Raw genomic sequence first — 17,580 nt, forward strand, 5'->3', positions numbered from 1 at the left:
ATATCGAAGGTAACAGAAAAATGGAAATTGAGGTTTGATTATAATTTATTTCTTTGTTCATCGCTAAGGTGCCAGAGCTCTGCTCCATTACTTTGCTTTTTAGCAAATAGATATTTCTGCATCCTAGCCATGCTTTTATACATGGCTTATTCCCTGGTGTATTTTGAAGGACAGAATGGACACATATTTGTGACTGATGCCTTCAGAGTTTTCCTGAAACTGTTTTGCCGTCTTTATCTTTGGCCATTTCTAATTAGAGTAAGATTTAATAACCACTTCTCTCTCTAAAAATAAAAGTGAGAAAGAAACTTCAACACACCATTAGAATGTTCACCACTTCCTTTCTTTGTCTCTTTTGGTGGTAATATTTATTACAACACACTGGAGGTGCCCAGTGAAGTACCTTGTTCAATTTATCACCCCGACACCTTCGCTTTAGCAAGTAAAAATAACACAGATGCACTAGCTGAAGGACGCTTTGGAGTGTTGCAGCCATTAGAATAGGCACTTAACTTTTGGGACATTGGTGTTTTCGTACACGGAGAAATGCCATCCATCACCCTCATTTGTAGGCAGAACATTCCATCTAAAGAAAGCTCAAGAAAATTAGCTTTCAACAATTAAACCTCTTAAGAACCCTTGTTCTGCTAATACAAGGCAAAACTCTCGTTCCTTGGGATGCTAAAGCCTCTCCAATCTTGATTCTGCCTAGGATTGTAATATTACACTCCTGCTTCATATTCTGTTCCGACTTTGGAAGTACCAAACAAAACCCATATAAATGTTCTAAAGCCTGCGTTTCATTTTAGAAAGAGAGTGCTATGGACATTTGGCTCAAATTAAAATCATCACAGGACTGCAGTCTGCATGTGCTGACTGTGGATATGATATTTCATAGAGGAAATATTTGCCAGTATATTTGACGCTTGATGTGGCAAGTCAAATCCATTTTTAAATAGAAAAGTAAAAGGACAAATGGCTATTTTGATACATTTTAGAACTTTCTAGAAGTAGAATTTTATCCAATTTTCATATCTTGTATTTCTGAGTTACAAAAATAAGATAGGACTAGGAATAAGCAAAAAAAAATAAATAAAATCATCACAGGAGAGAGTCTAAGGTATATATTTATGCACAATAATTATCTAATTGCCAGAGCTAAACTAATATTATAAGGCAGAAAACCTCTGTGTAGAGTGGGGCACACTGGTTAGTAGATACAGCTGATTGGTGAAGTCTTGTAGCTTTCCTCATCTGAAGCCAAGCTTTTTCCATTGGGATCTTATTTTCATTGCCAGTATTATCAGATGGTTAGCTTTTGTTTTATTCTTCAGTCTGTAACCTGGGGACATTAACACCATTACCGTCATGAGCCATTCCACCACTTCTAACATCATTATCCTGGTTCTCATCCTCACCCTCATCTGTAATTGAGAATCAGAAAGGGAAATCTGAGTGGAGCTCTCTTTGTTATGTATAAACTGTAGGTGATAACCTTACCCTGAATATACACAGACTTAGAGCACGGAGCTGTACCTCACAGCAAAGCTAATCATTTCTGCCTTACAAATTTGAAGTTCTATGCTAGTTGATTGTGGCTGAGAAGGCATGATTGTAGAGATTTTGAAATTGCAATAAAGTGTTTATCTTCTTAGGAGGAAAATTAAATTTGACAATTTAAAAGATGAAACCAAGCATACCTCAATTACAAGTGGATGAAAATGATTGATATTTATCCTAGACTTTTATAGAATGTATTCCTTCGTATATTATTTGTGGAGAGTGGTTGAGACAATCAAGGTCTATCCCTGCCGGGTCTTGGAGTTACAGATCAGGGGCACAAGGAAGGAAGACACAGACACGCTGAAAGAGCACAGTCTCTCATCATCTCCTGATCCACTGGGTGATTATGTTTATATTTATATGTTAGGTCTGTTTATGTATATGTTTATATTTTAAACTTAACATTCACATATTAGGGAAAACCTGTGATTTTGTCCTTCTGAATCTGTTTTAGTTCACTTAATATGAAGATTCCCAGGCCTATCCATTTCCTTGCATGGAAATTCTTCATTCTTCATTATGTCTGAGTAGTATTAGTTATATATATATATAATGATATATTTGACACATAGATACACATACACACATAATAGAATGTTTATATACTGTATTTTCTTGATCCATTCATCAGCTAAAAGGCATCTGTTTTTATAGATTGTATATTGTGACTATCAAGATAAAATTTTTAAAAGTTAATAAGGATAAGAGTCAAAACATCAATATTTCCAATGGGTATGATCCTAAATTAGTAGCTTTCCTATACAGCAACATTACACAGGATGAGGAGGAAATTAGGAGAACAATTCCATTCACAATGCCTTAAAAATACCTAGAAATAAATATAATCAAGTAGGTGCAGGACCTCTACAATGCAAACTACAACACTTGAAGTGTGACACTAAGGACACCAGACTCTCTCTTGACTGGGGTTTAAACTCAGGGCCTAGCATTTGTTGGACAGGTGCTCTACCCGCTAGCCTTGCCTTTTTAGCCCTGTTTTCTTTATAGCCTGCTAAGTCTGACCAGCACACATATTCTTCCTGGTTGGACAGGACTTCAGGGAGGGCTCAGAGAGGCCAGTGAACAGCACTTCTCCAGCAGCGGAGGAGGAGCATGGGGATGAGGATGGTGAAGAACTAACTGCTCTGGGCGGGTGCACGTCTCTCCTAGAACTAGAGGAAGGGAACCACATTCCTTGGGATTGTCTGCTGTAGTTCAGGACGCTGAACTTCCCCATGTGGCCACTTAGAGGCCAGCCCAGCCATTCGTCTATCCCTCCAGATGGTACTTGCTCCCGGTCTCCCAGAGAGTTCCGTCTGACCTGCTTGGAGCTGTAAGACAGAGTCCTGAAGCTCTGCAAACATTCAAGCCCAATGTAGCTTCCCATTATTTAGTTTCCCAAGGGTTTTGGCCACAAGAAAGGGTTGCAACTGTGGCCCCAGCATTTTTAGAAATAGGAATCATATTCCCTCTCTGATAAAGAAGGCAAGTTGAGCTTTATAATTGCATCTTCCCATGTTGGTTTTTTTTCACAAAGTAAGGTGAGTGATTTGCATAGACAGATAGATTTTTTTTTTTAAAAATGGAAAACTGCTGGTTCTTTTGGTCTTCTATCTTACATAACATACACTGGTGATTCCTGCCCCTGACTAAATCTTAGATTCTCTTAGTGGAGCTTTATGCATATTTCCACAAGGAATCCTGAATCAATGTGCTTAGTAAACTTGTGGTTCTAGGTGGTCTCTTGGCTTCTCCTAACTTAGGGCCTGCCTTCCCATGGGAATTGGATTATAGTCCCATGGATGTCTTTGTGGGGAGTAGGAGCTCTAGCCTGGGCATTGGGACCTCTGATCCTCTTTTCCACAGTTTGTGGTAGGTTTCAGTATGATCCTCATGATCTTCTAGGCCAAACCCTGTGATTGCCAGGCCTAAAGGATGCTACCGAAGTCAAAGGCTGCTACATAATGGAACATTCTTTAATTTGTGGTCTGTGCAATGTCACTAACCAGTAAATGGTGTACACTAGACTTTTGCTAATACCTTTTATGGAGAGTTTTTGTCTTTTGTGGCTCTGTGTAAGCACTCAGCCACTGAGCTAGACCACGAACAGTGCCAGTGTCTATGCTTGTGTGGTATGTATATTTCCTAGAGGCTGATGGTCTGCACAAGAGAATGGAGGACATGCTTTGAGCCTTGTGAAGAGGGATTCTGGGGCTAAAGGACCTTGAGCCCGGACTGATGGCCTGTTCTTGTTTGCTCCATATGGGTCTGATTGCTCTTACATCTGTACACACACACACACAAGCCAGCACAATGCACTTTCTCATCCCAAGGTTTGTTCTTCTTTGAAACATAGACTGAGTTTCCCTTATCTGAGATGTTTGGGACTAGAAGTGTTTATTTCAAATATTTGCATATAGTAATGAACTATCTTAGAGATGGAGACCAAGCTGAAATGTGAAATTCATGTGCATTATATATATATATATAAACAATGTATATAATATATATAGGGTGTGTGTGTATGGCTTAAAGTTTCTTTCTTAAAATGGTTTTTATCAGTTTTGTGCATGGATGTTTCATAGTGTGGAATTTCCCATTTGTAGCACATAGTCAAAATGTTGTGGATTTTTAGAGCATTTTAGATTTCAGATTGTTAGAATTAGGAATGTTCAATGTGTATCGCCTGTACAGCCAGCCAAGAGTCTTGAAATTTTACCAGAACAGAAAGAAGAAAAAAATTCTTCTCCCTTAAATAATTAGTTTAGTGCTGGAGATTAAATCCAGGGGCTCCTGTATATGCTAAGCATGTGTTCTACCATAAAACTATATCCCCGCCCCCCCCCCCATAAGCTTATACAGTTATTATTATTATTGGTTTCCTGGGCTGGGAATTAAACCTGGGACTTCATGCATGTTGAGTCTGTGTCCTGCTGCTGAGTTAAACCCAGGTCATGCCTTTGATTCTCAGCTGATTTCTTCTCTTAGGTTTCCTGGAGGAAAAACATTCTGTGGGCCAGGCTTTTACACTCTCGCCAGCCGGGCTGTTGGGTGCAGAAATAGCAGCTGGCCCATCTTTACTTGGAAACAGGACTGTTTAAAGAAGCCATAAAGTTGGAGGGAAAAACCATAAGTTTAGACTCAAGTGCTATTAACATTTCGGCAAGTCATACCTATCTGGGATCAGTTTGAGAACTTGCTTTCTGCTGGAATCCTTAGGGTGCTGCCCACATGTATAGACTTGCTTTCCCACTGGGCTTACTGGGGTAGCATCTTTGTTCCTCTTATGTGAGGTCAGTCCCCAACTTCTTTGCTTTCCTGATCCTGAGGTAAAGATAAGTCAGCCAGCGGCATTTCTTGAGCTATTTTGTCTGGCTATAGGGCAGGTTTTTCAGGCAAGAAGAAAACCATAACAAGAATAAACAAATGTCGTTGTGTAATTGGCCTTGCACACTGCTCATGGTGGCTGTGAGATGGTAACCAGGAGATCTTTCTTGGAATTTTCCGATATCACCAGATCATGTGTGTGTGTTTGTCTGAATTTAGAAGTAATGTAATAGCATAATTTCTATTCTTTTTGACTATTCCTCTTGAGTCACGACCTTGGATCATTGGATTTCTGAGCAGTTCATGAGATGGGCTTGTAAACATTTTCTCTCAAGAAAGAGGATGCAAAAAAGAAAATATCTGGGAAGAGGCAGTCAAATAGATTGCTCTCTTGAAGAAATTGCGAGTAGTGACTCACTAGGGGGTAACAGAATGACTTTAGTGAATTTTGAACAGTGTTTTTAAAAATGAAGTAAAATTTTTTTGGAGTGCTTCACAAGAGGCAATGGCAAAGTATTTTGTGAGATCTGTTTTGCACCAATCTACGTGTGTGTGTGGGGAGGTTGGGACAGCATGTATTTCATGCTCTAGGTCATGGATGAAATGTTGAAAGGTTTGCCACCTCCCACCCCATAATAGCACTGTTCACCTTGAAATTACCGACTCTGTTCCCATGAACGCACCATTGCACATTTCGGCATTCAAACCTGCTGTTTTGCCATCAGAGTTTTATCTGTGAGATGAGTTGCCTGCCACACAACCGTACAACAAATCTGCTCTTTGTATGCAGCCACTGGCAAGATTGTGGTCCGTGGCTTTCCATACAGGAAAAGCTTGATGGGGGGTGGGGGCTTTTTCTCTTAGAAGGGTTTCTTTCTATGTTAAAAAATAAAAATAGTGCAGGCAATATTTCCTGTGAAGATGAATTTTTCAAGGGAAGGTCATGTCCATCCTTAGCTGTCAAGAAGGACTTGGGACTCATCCTCTTGGAGGGAGGCCTTCAAATACCATCTGTGTTTCTCATTAGTTTCAGTGTTTTGTCTGAAAGATAAAACCTAGATTCTGCTTCAAAGATTTAAAAAAAAAAATTACCATCTATGTAAAAAGCCTGCATCTCAAAGTCAGCAGAAATGGTGGGTTAAATGGCAAATGGTGTCCTTCCTCCTAAATGCTGTGCACAGTTGGGGGAAGGGGGCTAAGTGGGCATGAGAAAGCAATTTGGAGGTGCCAACTACTAGGAAATCATTGAACAGACATTCACTCCCACTCCAGCTAAGTCTTAGAACCCTCATGATACAACGTGGAGCTTTGAAACGCTTCATGAGCTAGTCGCTGCTTCTCTAATGGGCCTTTCTAATACAACAGGAAACAGCTCAACCAGTGGCGAAAACCAGCTCCCATTTGGACTAGTTATAGCCCCTTTGTGACTCCCAAGCCAATCAGATGACTGAATTTCTGCTTTAATGCTTTCCCCACCTCTCTGTATCTGGTCCAATATTAACCCAACCTTCACTGCCCTTGGTGCCCTCTCCTGTCACCAAACTTTCAGGGTCATTCCAGAATAATCTATCCTCCTCCCCCTCCTCCTCCCCCTCCTCCTCCCCTCCCCCTCCCCCTCCCCTCCCCTCCCCCTCCCCCTCCTCCTCCATGGTAAATAGTGGGTATTGAGCCGGATCTAGTACTTGCAAAATAGGTGCTGTGGCACTTGACCATACCTTCTTTCTTGCATTTTAGTGGCTAAAAGAAGATGAATTCTTGCACTTTTCTGTTCAGATTGGCCTTGAATAATGATCTTACAAGTCTTAGCTTCCTGGTTAGCTCGGATTGTAGGAGTGAACTCCTGGTACTTGGCTGTGCATTGCATACTTTTTCTTTCTCTCTCTGTCTCTCTGTCTCTCTGTCTCTGTCTCTTTCTCTCTCTCTCTGTCTCTCTCTCACTCGCTCACTGGTCCTGTGGCTTGAACTCTGGGCCTGGGTGCTATCCCCAAGGTTTTTTTTGTTTGTTTTTGTTCTCAAGGCTAGTGCTATACCACTTGAGCCACAGCACCACTTTCAGCTTTTTTGGTTAGTTGGAGATAAGAGTCTCAAGGGCTTTCCTGCCTAGGGCTGGATTTGAATTCTGACCCTCAAATCTCAGCCTCCTGAGTAGCGAAGGATCACAGGCATGAGCCACTGGTACCCAGCTCACATTGCATACTTTTGAGGGAAGGTCTTGCTTTATGCCTTGGCCAGCCTGGGCTGTGGTCCTCCTACTTGTGCAGGGGATGACAGGTCCATACCATGGCACCCAGCCATTGTGTGTGCTTCCCCCTTTGTTGGATAACAAGAGCCTGCCACCGGGCCTAGACATTGGTTGAGATGGAGTTGTGTAGACTTTTTGTGCCTGGCCTGACTCCAGACTACGACCCCCAATCTCTTCCTCTTGAATACTAAGATTACAGGCTTGAGCCATTGCAGCCACCTTGTCAGTGCATGTCTGTGGAGGAGCATCTACCATCCTGATCCTCAGACATGATCCTCAGGAATGTTCCTGCCTGTCTCCACTCTCTCCCAAGAACCTACATTACAGAATACTCAGGAAATAGCATTTATTGCATATTGACTTGACCCATGCCTTATTTTAGGTATTAGATTAGATTTAACTGAGTAAGGTAAGTTGGAACTGGATCATGTAATTATTGTCATGTTCCTTATTGGCTTATAAAACCACCAGTGTCACCATAGGGCCCAGACTTCAGACCTCATCTAGTCACCTCTCAGGGCCTTACCTTAGCCATCAGGATAGCACCAAGTTTCTAGCACATGGATTTTAGAAAACACCATCAGTGTGTTACAGGACAATTTTTGGTAGTTGGTCTTCTCTTTGTTGACTTACTGAAAGCCTATTTAGTTTAGTTGGTATTAAATTTGTAGAAACCTTAGGCTCTTTTTTATTTAAAATGGAAAAAGCACAAACAAGAGCATAAAGCCCTGAGTTCAAGTCCCAGTACTGGTGCTTTTGAAAGAAAAGTAGTGATCAGAAATGAGCACAGAGAGAGTTAATCCAATTTGTTTGCTAATCGTCATTTCTGATTTACAGTTGTTGCCCTTAGTTGGTACTCAAACACATGTTCTAAGTATAATCCACACATATACTGTTCACACATTCTGGAAGATATCAAGAGTCTGTGATCTTTTAAATGAACTGATCAAGTGGATGGCTTAGTACTTTTTAAAGGTCTTAGACCTCCAATAAGCATGTAGAGGAAACAAGGAAGGCAGGAGGCTGTGATTTCATGTGATTTCTGCAGTTCTGCCTCAAATTTGTTCATCACACTGGTAAGATATAGAGGGTTCTTGCAGCTGCAGAAGGAAGGACAAAGCTGCAAGGAATCTTCTTTCCTCCAAGAGGGCTATAGCATGGGAAGTAAAAGATGGGGTCCCCTGTCCCCTTCTGCACCCCAATAACCACTGACCCCTCAGCCCTAGGGAGGGATACCTTCCATGTCCTGATAGGATAAAGTAGGAAAAGAAATTTGCTTTTACTTTAATACAGAAGTTTAGCCAGATGGGAGTCCATTAAATTTTATTGGAATATAATCTGATTTTCTCTGCCTTTACCAACCATTCCATGTCCAGTTGCCTCTAACTACTAATGAATTTCACATTTTCAAGCACATCTATGGTTTAGAATATAAATAAACATGGGGCATACACGAATGAACTCATGTTCTCAGTCAATAAGAGTAAAATTGCCAGGCACCATTGGCTCATGCCTGTAATTCTAGCTACTCAGGAGGCTAAGATCTGAGGACTGCAATTCAAAGCCAGCCCAGGCAGGAAAGTCCATGAGACTCTTCTCTCCAATTAATCACCAGAAAATGAGAAGTGGGGATGTGACTCAAAGTGGTAGAGGGCTAGCCTTGAGCAGAAAAGCTCAGGAATAATGCCTGGTCCCTGAGTTTAAAAAAGGGGGAGTGGGGGATAAAGTTGAGGTAACTCCACATAAGAGAAATTTCAACTTACACTAGTAAGAGGAAGAAAAGTAGAATGTAACACACAGTTATCTCCCTAATTCTCTCAATTCATAGGTTTTTTACCACAGTCGGAATACTCTAGCCAAGCTGATTACTAAATCTTAGATCCATTTTCTCATTTTCCGTTAGTATAAAATTGGAGCAGGCTCCATCTTAAATAATTCTCTCATGCTTTCAACTAAAAATGAGATAAATTTAAATTTGGGGAAATGTTATGAGATGTGAGACATTAGAAATTATAGCTCCAGTGAACGATTCATTTTGGGCACAAGTTGAAAATTCTTCTAGGGAATTTCTTCATTTCATGTCTGCAGCTGTTAGGAAAAGCTTTCAGGTCCTCTGTGGAAATTCTCCTTGCTTGTGGGTGCAGGAGCTTGAAGGTGACGGAATGGGGTCTGGGTTTACTCCCTCTGTCTGACGATTAGCTTTCTATTTCCACTAGTTTGGATCTAGAAATGGGTCCTTCCCCTTCTTAGTAGCTCCATTGTGAGCCCAGCTTTTTTTTAGATCCCTTCTCTGCCCAATTGAATGCAGTAGGGAAGAAAGAGAGAGACTCCTGGAACCCAGGAAGTAGAATTGACAGCTTCTAGGCAGTGCCACTGGATGGGCAGCACTGAGACTGAGATGCACTCAAGCCACGGAGTCTGGGAGGAGACGTTCTGCAGGACTGTTAAGAGTCCAGTTCTCTGGAGGAGAGGGGAAACCAGGCATTCGGGACAAGCAGCTCACTAGTCATTTTGAAATGAGGTTAAGCACACATATTATTATTATTATTATTATCATTATCGTTATTATTACTAATTGTATGTGTTCCAGACCTGAGGCTTGAACTTAGGGCCTTGACCTCTCTCTGGGCCTTTTCACTCATGGCTGACACTCTCCCACTTGAACCATGCCTCCACTTCCAGTTTTTTGCTGGCCTCATGTGTGTTTTGTTTTTTTCTCTACCTGCACTGGCTTCAAATTAGTCTATAGATCTGAGCCTCCTGAGTAGCCAGGATTATAGATGCAAGCCACTGATGCCTAGCACACTGTTACGGTTCAGATGTGCAATTGTTACTACAATCTCAACTTCTGTCTTATAATTCATTTGTGCTAGTCACCTTGATATTTAAGAGCAATAGCTTTCAAATAATTTGGTAAACCGTAGATTAGATCACAACCCAAGATTCAGACCTGATCATGGCTTATGGGTCCCAGCTCCCTGAAGTACAGTTTTCTAGAAACCTCTCAATCTATCTGCACTAGAACAAGGATCACCACTTCCCTTTGCTAAACATGCTGGGTCTCATTACAGCAGGAAATAAAACAACAGCTCCCTGTGTCATGAGCTTCATGAAGTTAAAGAATTGTCTATTACAACGATTTCTGAGCTACTGGTGTCTCAAAAGCTTGTTCTTGGGGAAATTGATGTTCTTTATGTTTCACTCAAGATAGGGGTAAGGGTCTTCTGTGTAAATGGAAGGAGCCTCAGGTATGCCATCAAGGTCAGTGAAAAATAGGTGTGGCTACATCCTGGACGTAAATATTGGCAACAGTTACCACCTCCAGTTGTCACTTTCTCCTGTGACATTATCACATGGCATGGCAAATTGTCACAAACAATTAGTTACGAATAGTAGGTAAGGTACTATTTCCTAGGGGAAGTTCAAGAATGTTTTTTCCAAAAGTGGCTTTTGCTGGAGGCTGGGGACTAGGGGCTGGGCCTGTGATCCTAACTATACAGAAAGCTGAGATCTGAGGACCGAGATTCAAAGCTGGGTAGAAAAGTCCATGAGATTCTTACCTCCAGGAAGCTGGTTACAGCATCTCTCTTTCCCAAGCACTGGCTGGGATAGAGAGGTTATGCAAAGTGTCCTTTGTGGCCAAGTAGAGTGGGGACCTTCATTAGGATCCACTCCAGGCCAGGTGGCGGGCGGCTGCTCACTGGTAGCCTCGCACTTGTGGCAGACCTTCAAGCTTCTGAGTCCCTCCATAATGTGGAAACCGGGATTCTCATCAAAGACCTTGGGCTGTTTTATTTATGAGTGAACATGTCCTGTCTGGAGTTCATATTTCAGTTCATCCTTCCTTCTGAGATTGGAGAATGAATTCAGTCCAAGGAGAGGCTACAGGAATACATTTATCAGCCGCATAACCTTCAATTCCAGCAAACTTTTTTTTCCCCACATTTGCAGTGCTAATAACAAGGAGATTTCTGCCTTTAAAAAAAAAAAAAAGGAGTTTTCAAGATGTTCCAGACTACCAGTTTCTATTTCTGGTTTGTTAATTTTGTGATTATAAAGTTAATTGAGATAACTTTGAAGCAAAAATGGCTCAGTTTTTTAATAGTCTGAAGTTGTTTCTGAAATTATCCCCCTTTTGCCTTTTTTTTCCCCCTTGTACATAGCTCTCTTTTTTTTTTTCCCCTTTCTGGTAATGAAACAGATACCCTGCACAATAGAAATTAGAAAGTAAAGTATGAAAGGTAAATCAGTAACATCCTAATAAACCATACTTATATTAGTGTTTCTGTCCATCTTTGAGTTACGTGTGCTTAGCTACAGTGTTCTTTATCATATCTCAGCACTTGACAAGCTTCTGTTTGTTTGTTTAATTGTTGTTCTTGTTTGTTCGATTTATTTTTTAGGCTAGTACTGGGCTTGAGCTCAGAGCCTAGGTGCTTTCCCTTTAGTTTTTGGGCTCAGAGCTGGTGCTCTACCATTTGTTCCACACTTCCACTTCTGTTTTTTTGGTGTTTAATTGAAGATAATAGTCTCATGGACTTCCCTACCTGGGCTAGCTTTGAATTGTGATTGTCTCAGCTTTTGCGGTAGCTAAGATTACAGATGTAAGCCACTGGACCTGACAGACCTTAAAAGATACTCAGGGCAGAAGTTCTTCCTGGCTGACTTGCATCTTTTTTTTTTTTAAGTTTTTATTATCAAACTGATGTACAGAGAGGTTACAGTTTCATACGTTAGGCATTGGATACATTTCTTATACTGTTTATTACCTCGTCCCTCATTCCCCCCCTCCCCCTCCCCCTTTCCCCCCCCCCCCCATGAGTTGTTAAGTTCATTTACACCAAATAGTTTTGCAAGTATTGCTTTTGAGGTTGTTTGTCTTTTTTTACCCTATGTCTCTTGATTTTGGTATTCCCTTTCAATATCCTAGTTCTAATACCAGTATACACGGTTTCCAGTATACTCAGATAAGATACAGGGATAGTGTAGGTACTGACTTTCATCTTGATGATGCACTGTGTGCCTTTCAAAGAAGCTCATCTGCACAAGAATGTCTGGGTTATAACCATGGGTGTTCAGGTGCTGCAGGGACTTTCCTCACAACCCATCATTGAGGGTCTAATGAGGACCCAAATCTTGAGTTTTGTGAGATGAGCTTTAAATCCTGACAAAGTTTACTTCAGAAATGAAACTTGTACAAAATGGATTTTGTCCCTAACATTGCTTAGATACACATTTTGCTCTTTTAAGATACATTTACTGGGGTTGGGAATATGGCCTAGTGGTAGAGGGCTTGCCTCGCATACATGAAGCCCTGGGTTCAATTCCTCAGCACATATATAGAAAAAGCCGTGGCTGTGTGGCTCAAGTGGTAGAGTATTAGCCTTGAACAAAAAGAAGCCAGGGACAGTGCTCAGGCCCTGAGTTCAAGCCCAAGGACTGCCCCCCCCCCCAAAAAAAAGATACATTTATTTTAGGCAGGCAGGCAGGCAGGCAAGCAGGCAGGCTGGCAGACATTTATGGGCTAGGGACGTAGCTCAAATGTTGGTGTGTCTGCCTAGAATGTTCCAGACCATGGATTCACTCCTCAGTACTGCAAGTAAATTAATTACTTATCATTTACCTTTTAAAAAATATTGCTGGTAGTGGGGGCACTTTTGCCATTTTACTGTACTTATTTGCCAAATTTGTTAGGGAAGGAAAACATCTACAGTGTTCAAATACTGTGTTTTGGGTCCTTAATCAAAAGTAATTTTAAAGATTTACATTCCTTGTTGGACCTGCAAATGAGTCTTGGCATAATGAATGTATCCCAATTGGGCTAATATACATCAAAGTTCAGTCACTGACCAAATGCTCGATTTGAAATGCAGTCTGCAGCCCTCCTTGGGTAATGTAATCAGACTCTTCAAGTTTGAACTTATCAATCTGAAAGCTTTGACTTTCACGTTGCTTCTAGAACTCTGCCCATTTTCCCTCTTGGTCCTTCATTGAAACCAAACAGACCTGGCATTTACAATTAATAGTAATTTCTGTTGGGTGTGTCATTGCTCTGTTCTTCCTAGGTGGGTGAAATGATGAGTAGAGGAACTGTATCTATTATTTCCCAGTTAGTCCCTCTGGAACGTCAGGGCTATTTCACACTATTCTGTTGTTGGGTCAGGTGGTAGCAGTGGAAGGAGTACTTTGGCTTTCTGAACACTAGCCAGGAGTGTGTTGCTAATGCAAATGTGATTTTTCCTGGACCTCATGTCTAAGAGACTTTTGCTACTTCATTAATACAAAGCTCTACCTCACTAGTTTCTTTAGCTTCAGGATCTTGTTTCTTTACGCTTGAAGTGGAATTTGTTTTCATAATTTGATTTACAAGCTTGTCCAGGAGGCAAGCTGAATTTTCTATGGGAACACTTACTGACTTTGCTGGCATATATGCTATTAAAGACATCTATAGTGAGTCCCTAGTGATCTAAGTATTTCCATCTTTTCCCTATTTCTCTTTTCCTTCTCTCTTTTTATTTAAGATCAATTATTTTCCAGGAAAGGAAAAGAGGATCTAATTTTACAGGGTGTTTTATATTGTAGTAGTATCCACCTGGTAAACTATTTTCATGTTAGTTACATATTCAGAGGACAGGAGTGTAAAAACATCCTTCCACCTTCAGCTGTGGTATTCACAGACAGCCAAACATCAGAGACCCAGACAGAAAGTTCGAGAGGAAAAACACCCATCTTCATACTATCTATTGAGCTTCACGGGACTTTGTGTGCAGTGGTAAGTGATGTGCAAATTTAAAACGTTGTGCTTGGTCATGTTTCTTTTTCATTTCCCTGAGTGACTTCTTTCCTGAATTTTAAGGAAAGGCCATTCAGGTAAGATAGCACCCTGTACCCGCAGAATGCAACTGCCAGAGGAGCACTGGGCCGCATCATTATAACCTCCCATCTGCATATTAATGGTAATTGTCAGACATTATGTAAATTACACGTGGTGCTGCATATATTATCAAATCAAGTGGCCTTTAGAGGTAATTACAGGATGCTGCTATGTCAGCGAGGATGCTGCAGGTCGAATGCTGTGCACTTCCCATAAAATGAAATAGGACTCAGCCAGGCTTCATTTCCGTCCTGGTCACCCTCAGCGTGACTCTTTGTCTTGTTTACGTGCACATTTGGGTTATATGAAGCCACAGATGATCTGGGATGCAAAGTATTATGAACACATGTTAGCTGCGTAATTCATCTAAGTGTTTCAGTCACAGAGAATGTCCCTTGACTATTGAAATTTTTCAATAGATTCATTTGACTATAATTTACTCAGTGTGTACTTTTTTAGTTAAAAATAAGCCATTATCACAGTACAAAGCAGCGGATCATACAGCTCCCTCCATCCTTTCTCCGCTGTTAGAACATAATACCTGAAATAGGGTGGTTATAAAGAGCAGAATGTTTGGCTCGTAGTTTGGCAAGTCCAAGAGCATGACACAGCATCTGACAAGGTCCTCCATGTTTCTTCCTCTCATGGTGGAAGATGAAAGTGCAAGAGAAGGCAAGAGAAGCAAGACAGAGAGAGTATGAGGCTAGAATTGTCCATTTACCAGAACTCACAACAACCCACTCCCTCTCATAATAAGTAACCCACTTCTAGATGATGGCATTAACCACCTCCTCATCACTTAAAACTCCCACCTTACAATATGATTGCATTAGGAGTTAATTTTCCAACACATTAGATTTGTTTTTGGGGGAGTGGGGTTACATTCAAATCAGTATATAATTCTGTCAGCTTATGACATCATCCTTTTACTGACTCTACTCTTTTGAAGATTTATTACCCTATTCTCTACTAACTCAAAATCTGTGTTTTTATGGTGATCATAGAAAAATTGAGGAAGTGAGGGAGGGAGAAGCCATGAGGGGAAAAAGCTGAGCAAGAGTGCAAGGCCCTGAGTTCAGGTCCCATTATTTTACACACGTGCGTGCACACACACAGGTGCTGCTCTCAGCACTAAGCTTAAGTGGTTAGGTACTCACTTTTTGATGTTTCCGCAACACCTGACAAGCTACTTCATTTAAACTCTCTTCACTTTCATCTGCACAGATTATAGTTCATTCCTCACAGATCTGTTTTGAAGGTCAAAGCAACTACAAACATGCACAACACTAAGGCACAGGTTGAATCCACAGCAGTTTCTCAATGCTGCCTTTCCTTACAGGTGTCTTTCTTTTTTCCATCCTCTCCTTGCCAGGGTATCAGAGCAACATCTAAAACGGATGACTATCTTGACTAAAATGCCAACAGGTGGCCAATGTGTCAGTTGGTTCTTGCCCTTGAGCAAGTCATTTATTTATCCTTGCTTCCCCTCTCTCCATTCCCAGCCCAGATGGGTAATTCACAGCCACTGGGAACTAATGAGGAAATGAAAGGCACGGTCCCATTATTGCTCTGTGCCATGGGGTCTCCGGTGGAAACATTTGAAGGAGGAAAAGAATAATAAAGAAGAAAAGAGAGACCTGCCCAGAGCTGAGCTGTGCTGTCTGAGGCCTCCCACATGTGATCACAAAGCCACATTTCCCTAAGTGGGAGCTGCACTTTTCATCTCCTTGCCAGTTAGAAATAATTCCTAATGATTAACATAATAGTGGATCATTTTCTTTGGCTCTGCAAGACACTTTTGCTGGCAGTTCCTACTGAAAAACTGAAACACAGAAATGGTTTCTACCATATAATGAAAGAGGAAAATAGAACAGCTCATTAAGAAGAAATAAAATACTATATACTAGAAGCACATATTACTAATTTTTTTGCAAGAAGCCCTCTGACTTTTATAATATTATATTGCACCTCAAAAGCGGATTCATTAGCCCTAATTTGACAGTCCTGGTTTGAAATCATTTTAGTCATTGTTCTTGACAAGTAACCAAGAAGGGTTATGACTTTTTGGCACCCATCATTCAGAATTCCCACCGTGGCACCCATGGACTTGAGCAGCAAAGCCATTTGCTTCTTCCTGAGTATCCAGGGGCTCAGAATTGCCCATCTGGGAGAGGAGAAAGAGGAAGAAATGATTCCTAAAGGAAGGGCTGCAGGGCAGGTTCAGAGCCATGACTGGCCACCTGTGGTGGTTCAGCTCTGACAGCTGTCAGTGTTAGTGTGACCTGGGTACCATTGCTGCAGGTGGATGGGAACAAAGGAAGATGCCTACAAGGACAGACACAAACCGGGCCCCTGCAGGGTGAGGTCTGGATCCTTTCTGGCAGGCACTCCTGCAAGGGTAGGGGTGTAACCCTCTCCCACCTCCTCTCCCACCATCCTTCTCCATCCTTTCTTGGGTCTCCTCTATGAAAGGAAAAAATATGGTCCCAACATTAGTTCCATCCATCTCAGACATCTTTACTGGGTATGGATGAGATCATCTGCTAACTCTAGACTTCCTCAGCTAGTTCCCAGACCTTGAGGTAGTCCTGATTCTGTGGTTTCCCCCAGGGGTCCTGGAGTTAAGATTCTGTGAAAGGGTGAAATCCTGCTCCACACGGAGCCCTGGGAAGTGAAGTGATCCCCTCTCGGGGTGCACACAGTTGTGTCCCCTCTAGTCCTCTGGTTGTCTCAGAGAGCTTGCAGGATTCCTTCCTCTCCCTCACTTCCTTCCCTGCTGCCTTCTGGTGGCTGTGCCACACTTCCATATGGCAAGATAGTGTAGGTAGGTGCTCCCTCTAGGATAGAGGGTGGGAAAAAGGGAGGGGAAGGCTGAGGGAGGGAGGGAGGGACAAACAGACAGCAATTGCCACCTGGTACCTCCCTACTTAGGTTTCTGACGTAAGAATTTAAAAACAACAAATAAACTGTAAGAAGCAAGCTAAAACTTTCTCACAAGAGTCAGAGACTTAAACACAGTTAAAAAAAATAGCTCTATTCCTTTGACTTGAGGGATATATCCTGGAGGAGAGAACTTAACACTTCCATGAAAGCAAGCCAGAGAATCAAATCAAGGGAGCAGGAAGACTTGATCTTAGTGTTGAGGAGTCTGTGGGAGTCCAGATTGAAGACCTGCTAGAAGACCAGTAGGCCCACACAGAATTGTCCCTAGCTCGCGATACAATTGGAACGCAATTTGGGGGACTTAGTGGGAAGAAGTTATGTCACTGGGATGTGGCCTTGTGGGTGATATTTGAACTCAGCATCTCTCCCTCTGTGTCTTTCTCCCCATCTCTCTCCCTTTACCCCCATTTTTCCATCTCTCCTTCTCTCTTCCATCTCTCTCCTTTCCTCCCATTCCTTTCTTCCTCACTTCCCCTCTCTCCTCATCTCTCCCACATCATCTTCCTCCTCTTCTTTAAAAACTGACATATTAAACCAAGTTACACTGTGGTAGGAATATTTTGTTTTGTTTTATAATAGGTATGGATACTCCATTCTAATGGACCGTGATGGGCTGGGAATAGGGTCTAGT

General features: G+C 41.7%; 1 protein-coding gene across 2 annotated transcripts in view; it reads left to right on the forward strand.

Annotated features, from left to right (window-relative positions):
* Elmo1 (engulfment and cell motility 1) overlaps nucleotides 1-17,580 on the forward strand; it is a 438,867-nt gene that overhangs the window by 248,451 nt on the left and 172,836 nt on the right. The gene's annotated exons all lie outside the window — the stretch shown is intronic.

This window comes from Perognathus longimembris, chromosome 2, assembly GCF_023159225.1.
Source record: "Perognathus longimembris pacificus isolate PPM17 chromosome 2, ASM2315922v1, whole genome shotgun sequence".
Lineage (NCBI taxonomy): Eukaryota > Metazoa > Chordata > Mammalia > Rodentia > Heteromyidae > Perognathus > Perognathus longimembris.